This window comes from Theobroma cacao, chromosome 5 (genome assembly GCF_053813885.1).
Source record: "Theobroma cacao isolate CCN51 chromosome 5, ASM5381388v1, whole genome shotgun sequence".
Taxonomy (NCBI): Eukaryota; Viridiplantae; Streptophyta; class Magnoliopsida; order Malvales; family Malvaceae; genus Theobroma; species Theobroma cacao.
The window spans coordinates 42,426,507-42,442,309 of record NC_142643.1 but is presented as its reverse complement, the minus strand read 5'-3'; the positions used below and the strand labels follow the sequence as shown (position 1 = coordinate 42,442,309).

At 31.9% G+C, this 15,803-nt stretch overlaps 4 long non-coding RNA genes and 1 pseudogene across 4 annotated transcripts in view; 3 read left to right on the top strand and 2 right to left on the bottom strand.

Annotated features, from left to right (window-relative positions):
• LOC148762934 (uncharacterized) overlaps positions 1-12,732 on the bottom strand; it is a 47,107-nt gene extending 34,375 nt beyond the window's left edge. Inside the window, exon 1 of the long non-coding RNA XR_016026427.1 lies at positions 12,608-12,732. This is a non-coding gene — a long non-coding RNA (uncharacterized LOC148762934). The remainder of the gene's footprint in view (positions 1-12,607) is intronic.
• LOC148762937 (cytosolic sulfotransferase 15 pseudogene) lies at positions 1,865-2,900 on the top strand (annotated as a pseudogene).
• LOC148762935 (uncharacterized) lies at positions 3,970-9,078 on the top strand. The gene is made up of 3 exons (XR_016026455.1): positions 3,970-4,072; positions 4,723-4,802; positions 8,634-9,078. It is a non-coding gene; the product is annotated as an uncharacterized LOC148762935 (long non-coding RNA).
• LOC148762936 (uncharacterized) lies at positions 6,217-7,979 on the top strand. The gene is made up of 3 exons (XR_016026456.1): positions 6,217-6,313; positions 6,962-7,045; positions 7,881-7,979. It is a non-coding gene; the product is annotated as an uncharacterized LOC148762936 (long non-coding RNA).
• A 1,818-nt stretch (positions 12,733-14,550) lies between the features above and the next one.
• LOC148762933 (uncharacterized) lies at positions 14,551-15,779 on the bottom strand. The gene is made up of 2 exons (XR_016026395.1): positions 15,048-15,779; positions 14,551-14,821 (listed from the first exon to the last, which is right to left on the bottom strand). It is a non-coding gene; the product is annotated as an uncharacterized LOC148762933 (long non-coding RNA).
• Positions 15,780-15,803: the final 24 nt, after the last annotated feature.

The following is a 15,803-nucleotide window of genomic DNA, read 5'->3' as shown; positions in this document are numbered from 1 at the left end:
TATAGCACAATAAACCAATGACATCCTAACTCATATTATTTATCCAATCTTTAAAACTATTTGAAATATTGGTAGTTCAACAATCTATTATTTGATTACTCAAAAAAGGTCACTATCAATGAATTTGGTTTCTAATACCTTTATACTATCAGTAATCAAAATATTCTATTTTTATACAATATAGAAAGCATTACCTTCTCTCTTTTTTGTTTTTTTCTAAAACACATGGAAAGACTTTTTTTTCTCTATTTTATTTTATAAATAAATTTACCAAATAAAATTGCATGGAAATAATATACACACTTTTAATTTAAAAAGCACTTCAAATTTTATTTCTTGCTGGGAAAACCATCTCCTCTTGAATTACCTCATATATATCATTAAAAAAAGAATAAACTCCACATAAAACTCCATATACACCCCTTGAAGTATAGCATTTTCTCATGTAGCACCATGAGGTTATTTTTTTCTCATATAAAATCTTGTGTTTTAGTTTTATTCCCAAAGGGGTGACCATGTTAAAGTTTCAATTAGTTTTTTATAAACAGACAAGAATAACCCTTTTTTAATCTTTTTGTATTTTATTTATTTAATTAAAAAATATTTCAACAAAGATTTTTCATTTTTTTCTTTTTTTTTTCTTCCAGAATAGACAAACTTACCTTCTATAGTCATGGGTAGCACCAAAGTCTTTACACATATCATAAATGCTGAATGTTATGCTACTACAAAAGAACAACAATCATGTTTCAAACTACAATTATAATTTTGGTGCTTGGTATACGTGACTTTTGTTTCTTAGTTGGTCTAAGAATGACATCGTATAAAGAGAAGAAATGGTTTTTTAGGAGGATTCTCTTTTACTAACACTTATATAAATTTAGAGGTTCTTACACAATTATACATTACTGTTTTTTTCAAAAAATAAAAAATAAAACAAAAACAAATTATTTGGGTAGGATCAATTAAGGCCTTTTAAAATAGAGTAAGTACATCTGGATCCTCTTCTACAAAATTTGAATACAAACCCTAATAACTCGATACTAATAATAATTCAAACAAAAATAAAATCAATACAATTTTAAAATAAATCAATCAATGAAAATTCTCTTAACAAAAGTAACAATAGAAGTAATCATTTTATTTATTCAAATTCAATTTTCACAGATATTATATTTTATAAAAATGAATTAAATGAAAAGAAAAAATGAGAGAGGAAAATTAGTAAGCAAAACAAGGATTGAATCTTTTGAACCTGTTTGGGATTCAAAGAAGAAAACACTATCTTTCCTGTTTAGACAGTGAGAAAGTGAGAGAAAAGTAGAAAAGAAATCCAAAGGTTAAAATATTTTTTTAATTAAAAAAAAGAATACAAAAAGGTTAAAACAAAGGTTATTATTGTCTGTTTACCAAAAAACTAATTAAAACTTTAACACTGTTACCACTTCGAAAGTAAATTAAAACATAAAATTTTATATAGAAAAATAATAACCTCAAGCTATTATATGAGAAAAGACTATACCACCAGGGGTGTATATGGACTTTACCCTTTGGCATATCAATTAATTAGACATAAAAATAAAGAGACTTTATGTTTTAAAATACTTATGTAATATTAATTCAAATTTTTTAACCATTAACTAACAGTGTTAACAACCAAGAGTCAAAAATATCATTTTAAAACAAAAAGAACCGATCAAAGTATCATTTTGAAGTATTTTTAGAGATTTTTTTTATTTTACCTCTCATCATTAATGCACTAGTATAAATTCTTTTTGGAACTAACTAATTTCAGCTATAGATTTCCACATTCTTCCTTCATTTTGTCATATTTACTTCGATGCCAATTTTTGCTTTTTTTTTAATGGAGGCAAAAGAAATCTCCAAAGACAATCTTCCAAAAACCCAAGGATCAGAGGAATCGGGGGATGATGAAGAGGTTCAAGAATTGGTCCAAACCCTCCCTAAAGAGAGAAATTGGTATGGAACTTTTCTTTATTTCTACCAAGGCTTTTGGTGTTCATCTAGGGAGCTTAAAGCCATGATTTCTTTCCAAAAGCACTTCCAAACACTTGATAATGATATTTTTCTAACAAGTTCACCGAAATGTGGCACTACTTGGATGAAGGCCTTGATTTTCACCATTGTGACCGCAACCATTTTGAGCTAAAAAACAACCCTTTGCTCAGTTTAAGCCCTCACCAAGCTGTACCCTTCTTGAAGCTAAATCTTTACCTCAAAAACCATTCTCCCAATCTTGAAAACATCCCTCAGCCAAGACTTTTCGCAGCCTATACGCCTTATGCTTCTCTGCCACCCTCCGTTAAAGAATGCTCAACCTCTAAAATTGTGTATATCTGTAGAAATCCAATGGATATGTTTATTTCTCATTGGCATTTCACTGACCAGATACAATCTGAAAATGTTGATCCATTATCACTAGATGAAGCTTTTGAGATGTTCTGCGAAGGAATTTATGCTTTTGGACCGTTTCCAGATCATGTGTTAGGGTATTGCATGGCAAAACAAGAAAATCCTAATAAGATAATATTTTTGAAATATAAAGATCTGAAGGAAGATATCGTTTTCCATATAACAACGTTAGCTAACTTCTTGGGTTTTCCTTTCTCAAAGGAAGAAGAGAAACAAGGAGTAGCAGAAGAAATAGCTAAGTTGTGTAGTTTGGAGAACTTGAAAGGGATGGAGGTTAACAATAGTGGCAAGCAACCTTTTGGAACTCCAAACACTACCTTCTTTAGGAAAGGAGAGGTAGGAGATTGGAGCAATTATCTCACACCTTCCATGGTGGAGCGTTTCGAGAAATTTGTTCAAGAAAAGTTTGATAAATCTGGTTAACATTCAAATTTTCTTGCAAAACGAACGACAATGCTTGTGCCTGATTCTATGTCATTTGCTTATTTTAGGCTAAGGATAAATTTTCATTTTGCCTTATATGGCTTTGTTTAGTGTGTTTGTATGAGCACGCAATGACATAACACATATAGTCATGTAATTGCACTCGAATTTCTGTTTAATGGTAGGTTTATATATCCATTAGTCAAAGAGTCTATAGAAGGAAGTCATGTAATTTTCTTGCTTATCATAACAAAATTTTTAAAAATATAAGTTATTTATTTGAGAAAGTTCAAAAAAATGAAATAACCCAAAATCTGAATTTTTTTTGAAGTAAAAGATGATTTCATTACCTCATCAAATTGAATCAAATCTGAGATATATAGAAAGAGACAATTATTAATACTCACGAAGCCTTCCCTACACACGGTTAAAGAGCCTCATTAAAACTCTTTCCATAGAAAAACTGTCAAACCCTACTTTGTAAAATAATTATAATATCATTCACATGCTCGATAGAATGTTTGTATATTTAGGAAGTTCAAGAAATCGTTAAAAGACGATATTGCCCCTAATGGTATCATTAAGTCGATTAAGCCTCGAACTAGTTCAAATAGGAATTTTAAGGTGAAATTAAGAGTTTCACAGTTCAAGGATGACTCAAAATGGTAATTAGGAGTTCGAGGATCAATTCGGAGTCAAATTGAAATTTTCACTATCTAGGGGCAAAATTGTAATTTTTCCACTCGCGGACAAAATTTGAGATTTTGAGAGAATTTAGATCACATTTGACAAATTGGAGAATGGTATGAGTATAAGGGATGAAAAGTATGTCTATGGGCAATTTTTCAGTTTTTGGGGCAAAAATGTAATTTTTTATTTTTACGGGGGCAAAAGTGTAAATTTCAAAAATTACTTCACCAAGACTTTGGATAAGTTTGAGAATTTTATCTAAGTTATGGATATTTTAAGGAATAATGTGTGGTGGAGATTTAAAGCTTAAAAGATAAGAATTAAAAAAAAATGGACCAATAATGTAGTGACATGTGGCAAGTTTAGATTATTATATTATTTAACTATAAAAATCAGCCCACACCACCATTTTCTCTTCATTATGGCCGGCCATAGCAAGAAAACAAAGGGGAAAAGAAAAACAAAAACCTAGGGGGAGAAATTCAAGGAAAATTTGGTGAAAATTCAAGGAAACAAGTGACAAAAGGTAAAATTTCTTGATTTTGACTGTGCTTTACCTTTCCCATGCATTTTCCATCATTTTCCATGGTTGAATCATGTGATTTGAGGATGAATTCAATTCTGGAAAAATGGGTTAGGAGAGAGAAACTTGTTAGATTAATTTGATTTTAAGTTATGTTAGTGTTTTAAGTTAGTTTAGCATATTTAGGAACAAAACAACAAGAAAAGAATTTATTTTCCTCCATTACCATTATTGGCCGAATTTTCTAGGGGAATATTGGCTGATGATCTTGATGTTTATTTGAGGAATTATGATGAATAATGATGAATTATGAGTTTAGAAAAATAATGGGAATTTTCGGAGTAAAAATACGAATTTTTACCCATTAGGGGTATTTTCGTAATTTACTATCGGGACTGATAATTTGCACCACACTGAGGGACATTAAGTCAATTTGGGTGCAATTGAGGTATGGAAACTGAAAAAAATTAATTTGAGATTAAATTGGACGCGTTAGAAATTTAATCGGGTAATAGGCCGAATTAGGTTAGCACCGCATTTAAGCGGTAGTCGGATAAGTTGCATGTCATATCATGCATATATACCGAGCCTGAATTGATTTTATAATGGTCAAGCATTGATGTGGTGAATTATGTATTGTACATTGTGGATAGGTGGTGAGCAAATTACACTGGTAAAAGTACAGAAATTGTGCTTGAAGACTGGGATTAGGAGTACGTCGACTCCTAGAACTGTGAGTGGACAATTCATCGTCTTAAATATCTAGAGTTATTATACTTGTTTGATGCTTTTATTGAATGGTGAATTTAAATTATAAAATATTATGTTTTCCAATTAAAATGTTTTTTAATAAAAAATGAGATTTATACTGGTTTTGAAAACTAATATTGTTTTGGAAAAATTGAGTATATGGAGACTGTGTTGAAATTTATGATTTTATATGTTATTGAAATTATGACTTATGACACTATGGTAGCATGATGGCTAAAATTTTGAGGTTGGCATGAAATACATGAACAGTTTTGGATTGGTCTTGGTAGACTGGATTACATTTTATTCGCCATAGTATGCTACTGGAATTTTTATGGGTCTGGTGGTATATTAAACGGTCACTGCAGTGGTGGGGTTTTTCGTGGGCTGCCTATGAGAGGGACACGGTAACTCAATTATATACTTACCTCCGGGGGGAGATGTTGGGTGAAGTATCTCCTGAGGTATGATTTGAGTGCACCTCACGTTCGGGCCACCACGTGAGAGTGAGACTCAGCCAACGCCAAGGATCGGCTGTGTGTTAGATGTGAAAACATGTTTATGGGTATGGATCAATGAACAGCTTTGGCGGTCTCAGTGGGATACCTTGACGAAGGTACCCGTGAGAATGATTTTGGCAGGGGCCAAGTTTAAGAAATTCATAAGCCGGGAAATTTTGATGAAAATAAATTGTTTGGTATAGATTGAAACGAAATTTGTGTTATGAATATGTAAAGCCCGACCTTATAAAATACTATTCATGACATACATGTGATGATAGCATGATTGCATGCTAGGAGAGTCTCGAAAAATTTACAAAAGTCGGTATTGTACCTAGAGGTACAACAAAGTTTATTTAATCCTCGAACTAGATCAAATAGGAATTTTAAGGTGAGATTAAGAGTTTCACAGTTCATGGATGACTTAAAATGGTAATTTGGAGTTTGAGGATCAATTTGGAGTCAAATCGAAATTTTCACTAACTAGGGGCAAAATGGTCATTTGCTACTTGGGGATAAAATGGGAATTTTAGAAAAGAATTTTTTGGCCCCATTTGACTTATTAGAGTATAATTTGACTTATTGAAGTATGATTTGAGGTTTAGAAGTGAAAAATTTTAATTTCGGTATAATTTGAAGTATAGGGGTAAAATGGTAATTTTGCCACATCAGGGGCAAAATTGTAATTTTCCACCACCAGGATATTTTTTCCAGCACATGGTCTTCCTTTGTCTTCATCTTTGACCCTTGACTAAACATGTGGTGGAGATAAAATGTTTAAATTTTTAAAATTTTAAAAACGGGCCAATGACATGATGCCATGTGTCATGCCTTTATTAATTTATTATTTTCCTTTTTAAAAGGCACAAAATCAGCCCATCTTCCACCCCATGGCCGGCCAAACCAGCAAGAAGAGAGAGAAAACAAAAACAAAACCCTAGAGAGAGAAAATCAAAGAAAAAGTGTGAATTTTCAAGGAAATTAAGTGAAAAAGGTGAGTTTTTTCTATTAAGCTTGAGTTTTCTTATTCCCAAGCATTTCTCTTTATTTTCCATGATTAAATTACATGTTTTCATGATGAATTAAATTCTGAAAAAATGGGTTAGGAGAGAGAAAGTTGTTGGATTTATTTGATTTTAATTTATGTTAGTGTTTTTAGTTAGTTTAGCATATTTAGAAACAAAACAACAAGAAAAGAATTTATTTTCTCCCCCAACCATTAATGGCTGAATTTACCATGTAGTGAGTGAGGATGAGTTTGATTTTATTCTAGGAGAATTGGTTAAGGAATGATGAATTATAAGCCTAGAAAAATAATGAGAATTTTCGGAGCAAAAATACGAATTTTTACCCACTAGGGGTATTTTCATAATTTGCTGTTGGGACTGATAATTTGCACCACACTGAGGGACATTAAGTTAATTTGGGTGCAATTGAGGTATAGAAACTGAAAAGAATTAAATTGGAGTTTAAACGGACCCGTTAGGAATTTAATCGGGTGATAAGACGAAATAGGCCAATACCGGGTTTAGATAGTTACCAGTGCATTTTTGCATTCCATATCATGCATTGGTAGTCTAAATTAGTTTAATTTTGATTTAGTACCAACTTGGTGAAACTCTCGATTTTGTACTGTGTCAAGGTGGTGAGTCCTCCGATAAAGGCAAGGAAATTGCATCCGAGGACCAGTAGACAGAGTGCTTCGAAAGTCTGCATTTTAGACATTGTGAGTAAACTTACTGTCATTTTAATTATCTAGGGTGGTTTTTAAATGCTTTCATGAATTCTATGGAAAAAGGAATTTAAAAAGATAAATTTTCATGTTTTATGAATAAATGAGTTTCAATGAAATTAAATTATAAATTGTTTTGAAATTAATAGTGATTTTGAAAAATAGAGTACACGGAGACTGTTAATTGTGGCAATTTGATTGTTTAAATTAACTGGCTTATGATAAATCGAGCATGATTGGCTAGTTGGCAATTGTATTGAAATGCGAATTGTTTGGTTACCTTGAAAAACTACGAATTACAAAATTGCCATATCATGTTATTGAGTTTTATTATATGGTGGATTATATATTAATTAATCACTGCAGTAGGGGGTTTCTGTGGACCAGCCTTTTAGAGGGGCACGGTAAACCCCATTATATTCTTACCTCGAACGGAGAGGCGCGTAGGGTATCTCCTGGGGTAAAGTTTAGGGTTCACTTCACGCTAAACCATCACGTGAGGGGGAACTCAGCCAACGCCAAGGAACGGCTATGTTTTCAAAACAAAAACATGATTTATGTGAAATGTGAATTTTAATAGCCTTGGCGGTCTCGGTAGGATGCCTCGGCCAAGGTGTCCCCGAGAATGGATTTATGGCACAAGCCTAAATTTTTATGAGATTCATAAGCCTCTTTACGTGTTTTGAACAAAATGTGTTCTAATGCTATAACCTAGTTTATGATGATTTACTTTATTGTCTCAATGTACTCAACTCTAGATGTTTATGATGATGTTTGTTTACTCATTGGGATTTTATAATCTCACCACCCTCCTTTCCACCCATTTCAGGTTCAGTATAGACTGTAGATAGCTGATCTCATCGAGGACTATAGTGGGATCTGCATTTTCCAAACCGTAGGTTCACAGTCCTCTTTACTTTTGTTTATTCGGGGGCACTCTTGTTATTGTAAATTAAATTAAATATTTTGACTTACTGTATTTAAGTATGTATAAATTTATTTAACTTTTACGTTATAAAAATTATTCACGTATAACTCTATAAATATTGTTTTATAAGAAAATAGAATATTTTACTTAATATTTCTTTTATTTTCTTATTATATTCAAATAACCATAATTTCGTTTTAAATGAAGATTTTAGACTTTTAAACTCATTTTGAATATGAATTGTGTGTTTTGTACTTGTATATTACGTTTTAGCCAGTTTTAAAATTTTTGAGAAAAATGACCAAAATACCCTTGTGAGACGAAAAATTAATATTTTATTTATTTAAAGTTGGAAACAGCTTAAAATATTTTAGAACACGATATTTGACAATGGTTGCTCACAAGGGAACAGAGAAACTGATAGTAAAGCCTTGCGGGGTTTCGGGTTGACATTCCGGGCAATAAGTGTCTACCGGGACACCGCGGCGGTTGTCACGGGCTCGAGGGGAGTACCGGGTCGTGACAGAATATTATTGAGATATAACGTTTTTATATTATCTCCATCTACTCGACTTTAGATGCTTTTGATGGTAATTGTTTACTCACTGGGATTATGTAATCATAATCTCACCCCTCTTCCTATCCATTTTTCAGGCTCAGGACAGTTTGTTGATAGTTGATTAAGACGAGAATTAATCTCGGAGTTGCATCATAGGAAGTAAGGGTTCGTAGCCCTACATCTTCTTAGTCAGTTGGGGGCCCACGTGTCACTGAAAAAGTAATTTTATTCTTCAGTTATTTGATTTAAAGTATGTATGAATATATTTAGCTTTTACACCATGTTTTTGACGAGTTTTGGTATTTTCGAAGAAAAATGACGAAAATGCCCCTGTGAGCCAAAAAGTAATATTTTATTGTTTTGATTTGGAAATGACTTATGATTTTTTTTTTTTTGAAATGTGAAATTTAATAACTGTCACTTACTGGGGAGATGCAGAAGCTGATGCTAAGCCTTGCGGGGTTTCGATCGGCATTCGGGGTAATGAGTGCCTATCGGGACGTCGCGGCGGTTGTCACAGGCTCGATGGGAGTTCCGGGTCGTGACAAAAACCCTGAGGGATAAAAATAAAAAAGAGTACCCTTTGAACCATATAATCAGGATTACAATAACCATCCTCAACTTAACCACCTTCAATACAATGGCGGAGTTAGAATTTCGCGTTTGAGGGGGTGAAAAGTTGAAAATAATGTCTATAAAACATTCATACTATACATTTAATGTTTAATAAAAATATAAAGCAACTTAGATAAAAAAATTTATTTGAAAATTATACAAATAAATTTTGAAAATTATTGAAAGAAATTAATCTTAATAGTTTATTTAAAGGAATTAACTAGTATAATCATAAATAATTTACTAATGATAATAATCTCAATTTCTAAATAAACTTAACAATAAACAAAAATTAACAAATATAATAACAAAAATCTAAATGGGATGTAATCTCCTAAAAAAATGTTAAGGCTATCAATAAACAATTCAATGGGGAACCAATTCCCTAAAATTGATCACAAAATTTAAATACAATATCAATAAATAATTCAATGAGAAAGCAATCCCAAGTAAAAAACTTAATTGTTCACAAGAATCTAAATAAACAAAACACAAAGAATTTGTAGGAAAGCAATAAAGTAATTCCTAAATAAATAAGTAATAACTAACTTTAGATACTTATAGCATGCTTGGTTCATTGGAAAGAATAGAATGAGAATAGAATAGCCATTTCAAGAGAATATAATAGAGGAAGAATAGCTATTATGTAGATTGGTTCATGGGAATGGAATAAGGTAGAAATTGCTATTATTACTTATTCCATTATTTGGTTGGCAGGAATAATTTTAAGAATGGTTAAGGAATAATGGGTAAATGATACAAATACCCTTTATTAAAATTTAAAAATTTTTTAATTAAAAACCAAAAAACTATGATGAGAAATAATACTAAATAATATTCTTTATTAGATTTATTATATTCAAATAATAATATTAAGTAATATCCTTTACAATACTTATTATAGTGAAATAATATTAATATATTAAATAATATTTAAATATTTTCATTTCCCTTTTTTGGAAAATGAAGTAAAAAATTTTGTGTTTTTTGTGCTTTAGAGAGAGAAGGAGTGAGGAAGAGAGAGAAAAAAAATAGGTTTAGTATTTTTTTATAAGGTAATTTTTTAAATTGTAAAAGGGTATATTTATCTAATCAACTTTTTTTTTTTATTTCCAACAATTTGGAATAGCTATTACCAAGGGGGGCCTTGGTAATGGCTATTCAAGCTTCTCTTGGAATGTTTATTCTGAAGAATAGCCATTCCATTGAACCAAATGCAACTTTATCTCAAAAATGAGAATAGGAAAAGAATGGCTATTCCATTCCTCCCAACCAAGCATGCCCTTAGTCAAATTTATGTTTTGTTACTTTCAACAAAAAATGGCTAAGATGGTAAATTCTAAATCGAAATCACAAATAGAAATTATTAAATAAAAAAATTTAAAGTTAAAAATATTAAAAATAAAATAAATAAATAAACCCAACATGAATATCTTCATGTTGCGTGCATGCTTTCCATAAGGTCCATAAGGGACTCACAATTTCTTCTATCTCTTTTTTCTCCATGATGTGAAATAAATGAAGTATCCAATCTTACTTAGAAGAGAACATCACCTCCATTTGCCTAAAACCCTATTTCGAGATTAACCATATTGCCCTAGCTAGCGAGCAGCTGCAGAGACAATGGAATGCCGTTTCAATCTCAACATCACAAGAGGGGCAATTAAGCTCAATAATAATGCACCTTTGAATTAATGCTTGAATGTTAATCCTTCTAAAAAGAGATAAAAGCTACTAATTAAGCCAAAGGTGTATAGATTCAAGAGTACTGTCTTTTTCTCCAGATATGCGCTTGAATATATAACAAAGGATATTTTCAAATAATTGATAATTTTTTATGATTAATAGAATGCTACTAAGAAGGTAAAAGCCACACTCGCGCAGCTAAAACTTGGACCCCACACCAGTACCTCCCCACAGCTTGAGCAGTTGGCTTCTTCACTCTGATTGCTGTGCTTTTCATTTAAAGCCAGGGGATGTGCATGCCCAAAATTTTCATTTCTCTCTGTCTCTATGTAGGTGTGTGTCTGAGATAGCAGAAAAACGACGGTTCTATTTTATATATGCAAAGATAAGGCTATATATGGTGTGTGTCTCAGATTTTTAATTAATTATGCACAACAATCGAAAGCACGAAAGTTTTATACAGAGTTTTAGATTTTTAGGAAATGAAAAATAACGTATTCAATCTTCAGGTAACCCAAGTTTTACTCATATTAATTAAAATCTGATTTTAGCAATTTTTACACATTAAATTTATACTAAGAAATAGCTACAAGATAAAACAAAAAGAGATAAACATATATAAAAGAACAAAGAAAAGAATTTCGCTTTATTCTCTTTATTTTTTTTATCTTTTTTATAAAATTTTAAAGTCTATTCTTTTGTTTTGAATAGGGACAAAGCAACACGAATGATAGCAGAAAATTTTCGTTAAAATAGAAAATGAGGGCATAGTTTTTTACTCTTCCAAGATATGCCATTTTTTACTTGATGGTGCCCTTTGGCCATCCCCTCTTTAAGAGGCAGATCGATTTACAAGCTTAGAATCAACACTTAAATTATATATATATAGATAGATAGATCTATTCTATGTAGGATTTTTCTTTGGTTAAAAAAAGCTACAACTATTCAACATTTTCACATTTTGGTGCCTCATGCCCAGATTTATGCCACGTCATCGACAATTGATTGAATTATCTTAATTAATTGGAAAATTAAAATTTATTAAACATTCATAAAAAAATAAAAATAAATTTTATTTAACTGGCAGTTATGTTTTATTTAAAAGATCAAATTAATAAATTCTAATTTCAGGTAACTAATTATTCAGATATTATACTACTTAAATACTTTAATTGAACGATTAATATATATTATTTAATAAGGCTGTAGCCGGCTACTCGGTTTTGACTTAAGAACAAGCTTATAGTTAATTTCAGGAAATCATTATTGCAAGAATCTAATTTTCATATATTGATTTCTTGAACTGCATATGATGTGTTTCCTTTTCAACAATATAATTGGTCACATTTTATAAAGGATAAATTATTAAAAAGAATACCATCTTAGTAATAAATATATGTAGAATAGAGAGAGAAGGTAGCTAAGGCAAGAGCGTGTACCTATTTTTATTATTATTCTTATAATAACAAAATATACAAACTCCATGATTACCACGGGATTATACATGAATTTTTTAATTTATAAAAGCAGTTAATTATCTCTCGTTATAGCGCCGGTCGCTCACTAAAAAATGCATTAATATTTTGACGAAATTCATGGAAAAAGAATACATATAGTAGTACATAAATCCATTAACAAGATAACAAATCACTAGGTCTTTTCTTTCTCTTTTTCAGAAAACACATATATCGTCCCATATTTTTTTAATTATTTACAAGATGTACATAAGAATTAAATCATATTAAACATGATTCAGAAAAATTATTACCTTGTAAATACCAACTAAATAAGATTAAGGGACAAGCCAATATATCTAAAATTTCTTTGGTAACTAGTTTAATTTGAGAGTATATTCTTCTACATTTTTCTCCATTTCTATCCCTTCCTCTCAACTGCTGGTTTTGTTATGGATACAACAGAAATGATCTAATAGAGGGAGTGAAAAGAATGAGAGAGACCTAATAGAAACCAACTTACCACATATATAAAATAGCAATATCACTATAGTACGCTTTTTAGAATAACTTTCACACATAACAAAATGCACTACAAAAGCACGCTAATCTTTCTGTCTGTGTAATTGTATTTCAAAACCCAACTCTAAACAAAATACGTAGACCAGTTTGATGTTCTTTAGACGGATCTAAAGTCTATTTAGAACTCCGTTGAATAGAATAAATGTAATAGGTGGCCAATTACACCTAGGTAAAAAAATATTGATGACAACTCTCCAAGTAAACCATGTCTAGCAATCGAGTTCTCGGACCGGCACATTACGACACTTATAATTGAAGCTTAGATGAGTTATTTTGAGAGAGTGAAAAAAGCAACCAAGGATCAAGAAGAGGAAGCATCTCCAGGTTTCAAAAGTGAAATTTGAATTTTTGAAGAGGGAGAGTAGTTTAGGTTTTGACATTTTTAATAAAATTTGAAATTATAGAAAGAATTTTTTTTGTCTTTTCATATAACATTTAAATATAAATATATAAATTACTTTTTGATAAATTTACTTTGACTTGGAGTCTTTGACTTTATTTTCTACGAAATTGCAAAAAAATATTAGTAGATTCATTAGTATTATTAGCTACATAAAACTCTAAATAAGTAGTATGTGGAGTAAAAATTTTTGGTCAATGACCCTAAGGTAGGTCCCCCCGTGGTGTTAGGTCTAGTCTATTGTGTGCATTAATTGGTGTCTTTTCTTATCAGCCAGCTCATTGATAATGTGAGACTTAAATTTTTAATTTTTTTAATAAAAATAAAAAATAAAAACAGAAGGTCTAAAACTAAAATATCAACTAAAGGGAAATTTTAATACATGGGCCATGAGTGTTAGGTTTAGTCTATTGTGTGCATTAATTGGTGTTTTATATATAATTCATGTAAAAGAATCTTACTGTATGGCCCCCCAAGCCATTATGAATGGGGCATAAAATTATTGTACATCATCTGTTTTAGCCAAATCTATGTTGTGGAAAAGTAGAGCACTAGAAGCCCCACAAATATATCTAAACAGCACTTTGAACAAACCTTATCCGGATCTCTAAAATAGCGGCCCTTATCAACCAAGAATGTTCTCAACGCATTTACCTTATGCTTCTTTGCCAACTTCCATTAAATATTCCAACTCTAACAATAATAATAATGATAATAATTTTAATGCTATAAATAAGTATATAAAAAGGCATCATCTAAAATCAAAACCTGATATTTAAAGATCTTGCAACATACATGAAGTATTTATGAAAAAACAAAAAGAGTGTATTATAGGTTATTTAGGTTTTATTTAGTTTATACTTTTATATTTCGTTTTTAACTTTTTTAATAAAAAAAAACAGAAAGTCAAAAACTAAACATCAGCTTCAGTGACTATTACTTTGTAAACCAAGAAAAAGGGTGCATGTGGACCTAGCTTGGGGATAAGCCTAGATATTTAAGATGTGGATAAGGTGTTAGGTCTCTAGTCCATTATGTGCATTAATTGGTGTTTTTCTTATCAGCTAGCTCATTGAAAATATGAGACTTAAATTTTTAACCTTTTTTAATAAAAATAAAAAATGAAAACAGAAGGTTAAATACTAAAATATCAATTAAAGGGAAATTTTAATACGTAAGTGTCACGATCTAAATTCTGGGCCATAACCTGTGCATGGGTCTAATGGACGTAGTCCACTAAGCCCAAACAAGCCTATTAATCTATCATGTTCATCATTCTATCATAAACTGTTAAGTCACATTTCATAACTTAGGATCAAAATAATATTAAACATTGTCACCTTATACTGACATACTAAACAAGTGTATATAAATTGTCTACAACATGTATCTTAATAATTTACATTAGGTTTGTCTATACACAACAAACGAATACTCGACTTCCAGCAGAGAGACTTGGACAAATGTACAACTACTGAATGCCGAGACACCTACCAAGGTCGAATATACGAAGACACTTCGATCTAGTTACTAGCTGCCTCATGATCTGAAAACATGAAGTTGAAGACGGTGAGTATAAACCTAGTGAGTGAACAAGAAGGGAATAAGCATACTGTAGACACTTAAATTTTGACAAATAATAAATCAAAATTAAATATTAATTAAAAATTAATTAACTGAATAATTAGAATATTATAAAAAAAGAGAGTACTGGCAGAGGGCGGATGCCCTTGCCAGTACCACCACTACAGTGCCAGACGCGAAAAACTCACGTTTGGCAAAGTAGTGGAGCGTGCCCCCTCCAGAAGCCACAAACGAGTATAAAGGGAGGGGGCATTGTAGCAAAAGGTTTTGGGGGTTAAAAAAGGGATATAAAGGGATAGCCGGTTAAAAAAGAAGGTTTTGGGGGTTTGCCCCGCGGTTGGAGAGTGAGCGAAGGAAGGAGAGTTGCGAGCCTCTTATCGCCAGTTAGAGGAGGGCAGTTTAGGGGGTTTTTACGCTGCCGTTGGGAGAGATCTGAAGCTAATTTGGGTGGTTACCGATAGAGGGAGGAGAGAGAGATTCGAACGGCACCAGGAAAGGGAAGGCTATTTAGTGGTCAGTGGCTGGCAAGCTAGAAAGGAAGAAAGACCGACGGGTAGAGAGAGAGAGAGAGAGAGAGAGAGAGAAAGAGAGAGAGAGAGAGAGAGAGAGAGAGCTCGATCTTTTTGGAGCTGGCAAATGGAGATTGGAAAGCCATTTACAACACTGGCGAAAGGTGCTTTGTAGGTCCTGTCTTCCCCGTAGTTGGCGAAAGGAGGGAGGTTAGTTCGGGTGAGTGAGCAGAAAAAAAAATGGGCGAGAGGGTGGGTAAAGACAGCTTGGATGTTTGGATTGTAGATATATAAAGTGTCGCCGTTTGGGTAACTGGAGTGGTGCAAAACGACGTCGTTCCCTAGGAAAGGAGTGGCTGCCGATTAAGCATTGAATCAGTACATTTCAGGGGCGATCCAGTGGGCTTTTGTAGGGTAGGCTAGTTGAGGCAAGCT